We start from the raw sequence: 11,758 nt of genomic DNA on the forward strand, positions 1-11,758 counted from the left end.
AAAAAAAAAAAAAAAAAAAAAAAAAAAAAAAAAAAAAAAAAAAAAAAAAAAAAAAAAAAAAAAAAAAAAAAAAAAAAAAAAAAAAAAAAAAAACCAAAAAAAAAAAAAAAAAAAAAAAAACACAGCCAAAGCAATTATATAGCCACATGCTGATATTAAATTCTGCATATTCTTCCAGACTACCTCATGTGCTGACATAAACACAATGCATTTCTCATTCATTCCACCCCATATACTTTAATAATACTAAATTCTTCTTGGCTTTCTAATAAAAAAAATCTATTCCTGTTACCACTGGTGCATTCAGAGCAACATCTACAGCAAGTCTTATACTCAAATGTGACCATTGAAGACGAGTGGTTAGTTTCTATCTCTTAGCACTTTCTAACACCCTTGTCAGGAATAGCAACATAGTCTTTCCTTTCAGGAGAATTACTGCTATGCCTGGAGAACTGAATCACAATGTTTAAGCATAAGTGCACTCAGTTACTTCTGAGAACAGCCAGACACATTGATGCTGAAAGGCCAAGGGCCTGTCTGGCTCTCTCATTCCCAATCACACACCACCATTGTTCGAGATTCAGCCCCCTCTATTTCTTTCCACTTCAAAAATATGGGATTTTTGTCACAAGCAGGGACAAGGTCTACTTCCTGTATAACTGAGGCTGACAGCTGTTCCAGACCCAAATAAGGGTCTTGAAAGTTGTAAAGTCACAATCTTGAAATCTTTTTCTTCCTTTTCCCTCCAGGACCTACAGGGAAGCAGAATTTCTTCTTCCCAAGGAGCTTGTTTCTCTTCTTGTGTCTCTCCTGATGTTATCCACAGTCATTATAACTGTGACTGCAACAAAAGATAGTTGGGTCTTCGCGTGTGCCCTACACATACACTCGAGCCCCTGGTGGTCTAGAGGGTAAAGGCGCTGCGCTGTCACTGCAGAGACCCGGGTTCGATTCCCGGTCGGGGCCCCTCCCCGGGCAGATGGAGCTCGTTAGCCCTGTAAGGCAATCCATCTACATCCTGAGGACCTCGCTGCCACCATCCAAGCTCGCTGGGCCCCGGCAGATGAACCTCAGGATTAAAGGGTGGGCTCAGTTCCGTGCACACTGTGTCTCACCTAAAAAATCCAATGCGCAGGCTGGAAGGTGGAAAGACCTTCCCCGGTTCTTCATTCGTGAAGACTGGCCACTACTTACTACACATACACACATATCTCCTCTCCCTTGCAAATTGTCTCTTGTGGGCAATATGATTCGTCCTAAGACAAGAACAGGAGGTGGGAATTGCAGGACGAACTCTCCGGATGCTTGCATAACTGATTCATTCCAGAGACGGGGGAGCTGTTATGATTTTGATTGACTTTGATACACATTGGTCTGCAAAAGGCAGCCATGGGAAAATATCAGTGCTGAGGCCCACGTGTGATGTGAATAGGAACTTACTCGATGACTTGTCACAGAGTAATATAAACGTTTTTACTTTAAAGGAAACAAAATCCAGTAAATGTCAAACTGAGGTTTTACTCAAAAGAATCTCTCTTACAAAGGTCTTCACAGCCAGTATCTACTGCTGCTCCACAGACTTCACCAAAACACAAGTTGAAATGCAGTTATGAATTATACCAATCAAAAGTTAAATACCATTTGATGAAAATTTTGTGGTTTTGGCAGAAACAAGATAAAGTGAAGGAAATAAAAGAAGGAAAGAGTAACCTGGAAGTTGGAAAGTGAACAGAGGATGACAATCTATGTAGCTGTCCTGTTCTAAAGCCAGTCTATTTGGTTTTCTAGTGTTGTGATTCCCCACATCACACTCTCAGTTACAAGAAAACTGTCAAGAGAAGGGACTCCAGTGAAATCTCACTCTTTCCTAGAGATGAGCCTCTGCATTTGTACAGCTCAAGGATGGTCTTTGCCTTGCTTCAGTAAATGCCACCCCATGGCTCTTATAAGTTTTCAACACTGAAGATATACTTAAAATTACTGGGGGCTGGAGGGGAGAAGAAGTGAGGAGTGTGGTGTCCTACTAAGTTTCTATAAACTGAACTAGTGACCACTGGTTGCTCCTAAGCATTAAACCTGAATATCAGAAAAAATGTAATTTTTTACACTATAACTTGAAATATAAAGAGTTAAGATACCTTACCTCTAGTCTTACAGGATACATCTGATTTTTTTACCATTGAAAAGAACCTGTCTTGACCTGAAGAATAATGGCTTTAAGAAGGCATGCAATTTTTATTAAAAAAAAAAAAAGGTAAAAATGGAACATACATTTATTAAAAGTTATAAAATATTAATCACAGTTACTGTCATATAACTAAAACTCAATTTTCTCAGTTTTATTTCTTTTTAGAAAATGTAATTCAGATGAAAATTCACATGCCCATTTCCTTCAGACACATTTAGTCTTCTGAAATATTTTTTTAAAAACATCCCCTACTGTGACTATACCACTTAAAACCCATCAAGTCATGTATAATTTGGCATTTCCTTCTAATGCAAAACTAGAAGAAATTTCTTGCCTACTATGAAGGGAATAACAAAAATATTAGCTGAAGTGCTGCTCAATAGTAAGAAGCAGTTTAAAATATTTTTACCTTAAATAATGTATTACTTTCAATGCATCCTTAGTTCTATTTGTATGTAATTGGGAGTATTTCTGGAAGATGAGTTAAACAGTTCACTAATTCCAGTTCATAGAAGAGATGTTCACTAAATATCCACATTGACCTAACAGGACTTTCATAACAATAACCAAGATGGAAACACAAATGGTATATCAATATATAAAAAGACTTGCCTCTAATCTGCTGATACAACTACCTACTTCCAGTTTCAAAGGGAGTGAGATATTAGATTTTAATCAAATAACAACTCTCATCAGTATGATTAGAAATAATGTCATGAACTCCTGTTTCACAGGATATTTGCTGAGATAGAGAGGAAAAAGAAAAAAAAAAAAACAAACCCAACCAACCAACCAAAAACCAGAAAATGGACCACCAAAATGCCATTATACAACACTGATGACAGTTTATCTTCTGTGCTTCCTCCCGTCACAAATTCTCATCAGTATGGAATGGAATTGTCCCCAGGAATAAAAAGGCTTATGAGACAGCAAGCAATTCAAACACGAACTCCACTCAGCATATCTCATGGGAATAATATTGATATCTCAGCACAGAAAACACTGATTGATATACTGCATGTCTTGAGGAGCAGCGTCTATAAATTTAAAATATTTCAATTCCATTCTTTATAGAGTTATCTCATTTATTTGAGCATTTTTTCTAATGTAACAGAGAAGCTACTCTCTCCAGAAAAGAAAGAAAGAAAAAAAATCTTAATTTTATGCTTTCAAAATAAGGTGGGAAAAAAAGTTTCTGGCTGAAAATACACGAGGTGAAAACATTCTGGAAAATGAACAGTTAACCTAGTCACTGCATTAATTAGAAATAAGCAATAATTTGTAAAGATTCATAATTAGAGACAGCTTAACCAAATCAGCCTTATGACACAGGGATGTCAATCAGTAACTAATTAGAAATAGAATTTTCTTAAAGGTCCTGAATATCTGTACAAAATGTGAAGAGCAAGCACAGAAAATCAGAATGTACTTAATATAAGCAACAGTAGCCAAGTAAGCTCCTTTGCAATAGGAGAATGCGGCAATACACATACCCAGTATTATATAAATTTACTGAAACTGATCCACTCATCCCTCATCTGGATTTTTAATTATCAGCAACAGCTAGAAGAAAATCCACCTTCCCACAAAGGACGAGCCAATGAACCAACAGATAGCTACATACAGAGCCTTCAGAACTCCTTAACCTTTTTTTTCCCTGCTTTATTCACTGAGGTTTAGATAGTCAAAATGTATATAAACAAACAAAGCCTCTAAAAACAGACAACAATCATACTGGTATGACTTACAAAAACCACCACAGGAATCCTCCTAGAATCCTCATCAATATCCTCTCCAAAAACCACACCCACTCTGTGTTTGTGTGATTTGAATGGTCTTAATAAAAGATATGAAAAAGGCACAAACATAGATTTATATTGCTAAACTCAGCACAGAGTCATTAATATTCCAGTCTCCAGACTTCCTTAACTGTCTGTATTGAAGGATAATGATACAGCTTCAGAACTACAAAGAGTAAGATACTTTGGTCTTTTTTTTTTTTTTTTTCCAACGGCAGGATACCCAAATTCTGATATTTCTTCACTGTGGCATACCGACATAATAGTAGTAATCACAGTATTTGTGGACAGCCGCTTAAACTAACGAGCTTCTCTAATACTTTGTATTTCTTCACCTCTTGCTGCTACTACCCAAGGTAACATTTCCTCCTAGAGCCCTTTCAGAGAATGCCTGGATTCTAGAACAGTAACAAAAAAATCTGATATTGTTATACTACCAAACCACACTGTTCATATGTATCCGATCACACCTTTGTTGTTCAGTCTACGTAGGTGTTATTCTCTCAAGAGGGAATTCAGAGCAGTAAGAACAGTTTTCAGAGATATTCTGTTTAACTAAAAGGAACAGTATCACTGTTCTGATGCACATATACTAGCTGCTATCAAAATCACTACTTTTCAAGTAATAAGGTGGCACAGCAGTTGGGGGGATCAATCATTTTAAAATGCTGATCTGAAAAAAAAAAACCTCAAAGCACATTTTTGACAGGGGTGTTTACACGCATATATTAAGTAGGAGTAGGAATATACTGATGTTAGTGCACTCTTCTGTGTGGTCCATTATATAGCAAAGTAGATCACAAAACAGCTTCACCTCTACAAGGAAGCACTTCCTGGAAAGGGTGTAGCCTCTAATGGAACTGCTGGTGCTTTGATTGCATATGGCAGGAAGACTGACCATCTCTTTTAATTTTGTCCTTTCCACTGGAAGGTAGAAGCTCAAGAAAGTGTATCCTTTTATTTCATCTCCTATCTTTTTTTTTTTTTTTTTTTCCATGTGGAAACAGCTGTTGTAGTTCCTGAACAATGAGTTAAATGCTACATAATTAGTTTAGGGCATTTACATCAGTTTGAGATGAAATCTTCTTACCTATACTTTACATTGTAGATCCGTCAATTCCAGATGCGTCACTGTAAAAAGTGGGGTAAGGCTTCAGAACTACTGTGTCCACACTTTACAGGTTATGGCTTACCTCTCTGAACACTACAAAACTAATTTTTACTTCCATTCCCTTCGTGCTATAGTTTCGACTGAAATAAAGACTGCATGGCTCATTTTCATGACAAAGGCACAAAAAAGCTGTGTGCTCCTTTCTGCCTCCCCCCTTCCCTCGGCACTTGGCAAGCAATGCAAGTTCAGATATGATTTATTTTTGAAATGTTCAGTGTTCAGACGTTTTCCTTTCTATATGAGACGTTTCTCTTTTTAAATGAGAAAGTCTTTTGAAGGAACAGTATTTTGAGACAGCAGCACGTACTAAAAAACCACTGCAGCTCTTTGCTTGGCAAGGAAAGCTATAGGGGGGAAATGCTCAAGAACATTTGATGTTTACTCCAGCAACCATGGAACAGAACTTTAAAAACCTTATAATTTAGAGACAAGAGACTGGAGAAATTATTTAACAGCAGATGGCTTTCTTGCCGTTATTTTTTCCCCAGGTATGTTCAAGAGCACCTGCATGTACTTCTCTCTGCTTCCTTAAAACGGGAGCTATTCTGAATGTGCCGTGCAGAAGGTAAAACAGTGCCCTCACCGCACACCACCAACACCAGCCCCCCACGCCCCCTCGCCCCCAAAGCCCCACTTTACTGATGCACGTACTCCAGCGAGCACATCCACCATGGCGGTGGACACAGGTGTGGAAGCATCCCTGCACTGGTGACAAAGGACTATTGTGTTTGTGTCACGTCGCTCGGAGCCCCCGCAGGACTCCTGCTACCATCGTACGGTTTGCAGCCCGACAGGGAAGGCTCTTCCCCAGGGGAAGTGTGACGCTGGGCACGGCGTCCCGTCCTCCCAGCCCACGACTAGGGCACCCCGACACCCTCTCCCCTCACACCGCCCGCTGCCGGGAGGGCAGCGCCGTCCTCCGCGCACACACATCTCTGGGGGGGCCGGGGACAAGGCCAGGCGGGCGGGCGGCGGTGGTGAAGGGTCCGCTGCGCCGCGTCCCGACGGCTGTCGCCCCCCGCAGCCCACTCACCGCGGGGCGCACGCCGGGGCAGGGGGGAGCAGACCCACACCGCGGTCTCCTCTTCTCCCCCCGGAGGCTCCCCGAAAGTTACTCTACCCTCACGGGCGGGCTCCCCGCGGCCGCCACCCCCGACGGCACCGGGGGGTTCCCCCACCGCTTACCTGGCGGCTGCCTGGGCGCTCCCTCACGGCGAGCGGCGGCGGGGCGCGCCGCAGCCAAGGCTGCCTCTGCCGCCACCTTCACAGCCCCCTCCCGAGGTGAACAATGCGCGGGGCGGCGGCGGGGAGCGGACGGCGAGCCGTGACATTTAACCGGGCGTCAGCAGGGTCGTGCCGGCCCCGCGGCGCAGGCGGGGTGCCTCTCCTTCCTGGCGGTCTGGGCGGCCGATCACCGCCCTCCTCTCCGCGGGCAGGCTGAGGCGCAGGGCGAAGCCCAGTCCATCCCCGGAGACCCAGACGCAGCGCGCTGCCCGAGCCGCTGGCGGCTCCTCTCCTCTCCACCCGCCTGGCAGTCGCCTCTGCCCCTTCTCTGCAGCGGGAGGCGAGAGACGCGGCAGCCGCAACCGGGCGGCGGGGGCGAGGGCTGGGCTGGCCGCCTGCCCCTCAGTGGGGCCAGGCACCAGGGGGACAGCAGCGGGGCGCAGTGGCGGGCGGGCGGGCAGGCGAGGCGGCGGCTCCGGCAGCGCGGGGAGGCAGCGCCAGCTCGAGGTGAGGGGGGGCGGGCGGTGGGGAGGGGAGGTGGGGGCGCGTCTCTGTCAGAGGCGGAGCGGCTCCTTCCGCGCGGCGGCTCACACGCCGGGGAGTCCCGCCGAGGCAGCGGCTGTACCTCGGGGAGGCAGAGCGGTTCGCGGAGCGGCGGCCGTGCCACCCGCGCCCTGGTCTCCAGTGGGCTGCGGAGAAGCGGTCGCGCCGCGGGCCGGCACCGGCTGGCCCTTATTTGCCCTCCCGCGCCGTGAGGAGGGGGCGCGCGCAGCGCCCCCGCAGCCCCGCGAGTCGCGGCGCCCCCGCCGCCCCGGCGCGGGCGGTGGCGCGGCCGATTGCCCCCTCTTTCCGCCCTCTCTCCCGCCTCGCCGCTTCCCAGGAAAGCCGGGGCAGCTCTGCGGCTCGGAGGTCGCAGCGCCGCCGCCTCCGCGGGGTGCCGCGGTTTGCGGGTGTGTCTCCCCCGAGAGCCGGGAGGGGTGCGGAGGAGGTAGAAACCCGCGCGGCTGGGCGGCCATTTCAGGGGCGGCGAGGGGAGGGCGCGGCAAGCTGGACCCGGCACTAGCTGTGGGACCGTCCCGGGGCCCGCCCGACGGCGCCGCCCGGGGCAGCACTGGGCACCCTCCGAGAGAGCGGAGGGCGCTGTCCGGCGGGTTGAGGGGGCGCCGGCTCCTCGGGGAGGCCCCGGCGGGCGAGCGCTGGAGTCTGGCGCGGCTCGGCGGCGGGCAGGGGCCCGACAGGGCAGGTGGGACGGCTGCGGAGCGATGACCATCGGCCTTGTGTTCTGCAGGTGGCCGCGTCCTCGGCGTCCTCGAGGCCGTGCTGCGGAGGGGGCGGTGGCCTTTGGCGGTGTGAGGGTGTCTCCAGCCTCTTCGCTGCTTGCTTGGCTTGCGCTTGCTGCTGGGAGGGCTGTTGCTGCCCCTGTTCCTCCTTGCGCTCGAAGAAGTCAGTGCTGCATGGGTTTTGGAGCTCGGTACCCCACTCTGTGTTCTTTGTACTCTTTGAATTAGTTGCGTTTAACACCTTTTTTTAACTGAGTACATGGAGTGTCAAGTTCGTATTGAGCAACTCAGAAGCACAATGTCAAGTCCCTAAGATGAGTCTTAGAATGATCTTTTATTTCTTTTTAATTTTTTTTTTACTGGCAGCAAATCATATCTCTTTCTGTAGAAAGCTGGCTGGAGGCTGCAATCCTCAGAAATCTATGTTACAAAACTGATAAAATATTGGTACATTTAAGGAATTTCTCTTACCAATAGGAGCAGCAATTTGAAAGTCACAAATAATTGAATGATAATGGTGAGTTGCTTTTTGCTAACATAGCAGGGTGGGAAGAGAACACACATAACAAATTCTTCAAAACTCAGACATGTTTTGGAAGTGGATAAATTAGAATAAGGGAAGCAAGAACAAATGAAACATAGTTCTTTATTCTTTTACCACCGATGTTTTGTCCAAGGTTATGTGTTTCTTCTTTTTCTTTCAAGCAGTAGCCCTGGTAGCCATACTTCAGAGCTAAGAAAACTGTTGTCTTTACAACAGAAGCTTTTCCCTTCAGCTTCAGTGGTCAGTTTCAGTGGTTATTTCAGGGTTATCAAGACTTCCTGTTTTCTATTGGCTCCTTCTCTGGCATAAGCCACCCACATAGGGAGGCTAAAACCAAAGAAGAGCAGCTAGCTGCTTTGAGCCACTGATAAATACGAAGTTAAAGAACAGCATCTTGACCTTGGCCCTACCTCTGATGATGGTGTAGTACACATAATGCACTTATCAATAAAGGGAAGCACTGCTAATCCAGAATCATGTGCCAAACATCCACACAGGAGAACTATGGCTTATACTACATTATATGGAATATTTTAGGATTGAAAAGAAACAGTAGGAAGGAATAATCTATAATAAAAGGATTGAGAGTTCCTGCAAAGTTTGGAGAAGAAACAGAAATAAACAATACCTGGTAAAACTATTTTCATAATATAAACTCCCTATTATGTGCATTAAAAAGCAGTTCTCTCACTGACTTTTTCAAGTTAACCAATTTTTAGAAAGTGCTGACCACATAATACAAGTTTCCTCCTGGTTTCAAACTGAGTATCCAAATACATTAACAGTGGGTCCCAGCTCTTGAACTGTAGTTAATTGAAAAAAAAAAAAAAAAAAGGCAAAAAAAAAAAAAGCCCCAAAACATTACTGTGATTTCTGTAAACCGCTAGTAACACAAACAGATCACTGTTCTGAGAAAATTGCACCGATGTTTTCATCACCATTGGAAATTTTATATTGCATATAGCAGTATCTAGAATTTACCAGTTGTGTAGTTTTGCTGAAGGTTTATAAACAGCATGATAAAGGACAGCATCTACTCCAAGAAATGTCCTGACAAGAAGAAATGGGAGCCTCTTCTGAATACTACTGCCTTGTGAGTGTTAATCTAGGTGGAAGATAAAGCAGGATAGCTATACAAAAAGACTGAATTACTACAGACTGAAAATAGAAACAGGAAAATACTAAGGTTATCACTAAGGTATCTTCAGAGTTGTTTCTAAAGTAAGAAGATGCTACAAGGTAATCTGAAAAAAATTAGAGATTGACACACAAGGAGGTTGGATCACCAAGGAGAACTCTTTCAAACAATGAAGCAATAGAAAATTTAAAGAACTCTCCTGCATCTCTTCAGTCAAATATCAGTTGTGCTGACCAATTATACGTATTTTATGAATCTCAAAATGTACTTCTAAAGTAAGGTGGCAGAACTTAGTGCAGCTTGAGGAGCTTGCCGTTTTCTTTCAGTTGTAGGCATTTGGCTTTCGGAAGAGATAAAACAACAATGCAAAACAAGTCAAATGTTTCTTTACTGCTGGCCATTCAGTCAGGTCTCCATATAAAAATTAAAGCTGATGAGACTTTTTTCTCATCTTTGCTCTGGAGAATTATATGCATATCACAACTATACTTTGTAATTAGCTCTGAAAATGCAGTTCCTATAGAAACAAGAAGGGTTATGCATTTACCTTTAACTCTATTGTAAGTGAAGATTACAGTGCCTCTTCAAGTGAAATTAAATAATCTTCGAATCACTGATCATTTAACAAGAAATATTAAATGTATAAAAAATGCTTCAGCCATTTCTAATTGTCTTGAAAACATTTCCTTTAGTTATTGTACTAGGACTTAAAGGCTTCTGCCACAAGAATTCAAACAGTGCTATTCCTACTGGGTTTAGCATGTATAATAAGTTTTTTCAGATATATAAAAATGCTTAACCTTATGAACTTATGAGGAGTTGGGTTCACACTGGTGTTCTTGTGTTTTCTTTGCCCCAGTATTTAGCATATTATTTGGCATCTAGGTAGGACGAAATCAATGGCTGAATTATGTGTCTTTATCTAGAAACAGAAATAAACATATTTTAAAAATTTTAAAATAAAATGTGGTTTAGCATCCACATACATATATCATTTCTTTGATGTATAATCACATCTCATGTATACAATTTAAAGTTTCCAAAAGAGTACTTTCATGCTGACTGAACTCAAAACTTCAGATTGTAAACATTTTCAAAATATATTTTTAAAAAATTCTGCTTATATGATAATTGACAATTTCTTGTGAAAAATTATACTTGGAAAAATATTAATATTCCTTTTATAATATAAAATTATTTCTAACCCTGAAAGAGAAATCAAAAATAAATTGGAAATCACCCATAGTTTTTTCATTACATACTTTTTACATTGCCACTAATTTTACTCAAGATCTAATGTCTTCTTAGTTCAGCTTCTTTTACAAACATACTCCTCCATTTGACTGTTTGAGAAATGGTTTGAATGGAATTAAAATATGTTCGGTTGAGTTAAAAGTTGGTCAGTGGATTATAATGAGACTTTGCTTCATTCATTTAAAGCCCCTACTTGCAGTGTCTCTGCGTGTAAGGTGAAACCTACAAACAGTGATTACATCTCCGAAATCAAAGGGCAGGCACCTTAATGTTGTGTAGCTCTTCAGTTGTGAAGGGATGCATTGCCCAGCAGGTGGTGGAGATGCGACTGTTGCCTGTGCGTGCTAAAGGTGATGTTCTTAGTTTTCTGAATGAGAAAAGGACCTGTTCTGAAAGTACAGTTGCTGCATGAATAGGACCTGCATATTTGTGCCAAGATAGGTGCAATTTAGAGCTTAGTGGCATGAGATGTGCTGTGTGAGAACCATCACAATCACATATCTGTGAAATCAGATCTTGATGTTTACCAAAATAATGCCATTCTGCAGTTCTGCATAGCTTTTGTGCATGCTGCAGTAACTCCCCTGTGGGGAATCCATGACTACTTCTTAACCATGCAAGTTTTCACACACCCCAAACATCACTCAGTGGGAAAGGAGAAAGATATGTGTATATATCACTACTTACTGTTAATAAAGTCAGACCCAATAAATTGTTCTGCTTATTTCATCACAGAGGCAAATATTTTACAATCTTGTACTTTCTGATCATCTATAGGGTGTTCCTATTATATTAAACAATATTCACCAAGTGTGTCATGTCTGTAGAAAGTACAAATCAGGATTTTTTTTTTTAAAGTTTTTAGAGGACACCAAAAAATTCCAGATGAGAAGCAGTTCTTCTTAAATACCAGTAGGAAGTCTAGCAAAATAACTGTAATGGACATTTACTACACATTCAGTTCCCAAAAGATGGCAGATAAACATTATTTTTTTTTTCTTAAAAGCTGGAAAGGCCAGAATTACATGCATGGAAACAACACATTGTCTTCTGTGCTTAATTATCCACTTTATTTTTCCAGGAGCCGGGCCATAATGAACATAAACTCACAGAAGTAAAGTTATGATATATTCCTTTTAACCTGCTCTAGGTTTTAGAAG

The 11,758-nt window shown here is 43.1% G+C and overlaps 1 protein-coding gene across 1 annotated transcript in view; it reads right to left on the bottom strand.

Annotated features, from left to right (window-relative positions):
* Positions 1–6,802, bottom strand: part of LINGO2 (leucine rich repeat and Ig domain containing 2) — a 477,776-nt gene extending 470,974 nt beyond the window's left edge. The window contains exon 1 of the mRNA XM_027881020.1: positions 6,344–6,802. The gene's annotated coding sequence lies outside the window, so the exon portion shown is untranslated. The remainder of the gene's footprint in view (positions 1–6,343) is intronic.
* Between the last annotated feature and the right edge of the window lie 4,956 nt (positions 6,803–11,758).

Source organism: Empidonax traillii, unplaced genomic scaffold, assembly GCF_003031625.1.
Source record: "Empidonax traillii isolate 1590-97213 ecotype Southwest subspecies unplaced genomic scaffold, ASM303162v1 scaffold82:size1209730, whole genome shotgun sequence".
Lineage (NCBI taxonomy): Eukaryota > Metazoa > Chordata > Aves > Passeriformes > Tyrannidae > Empidonax > Empidonax traillii.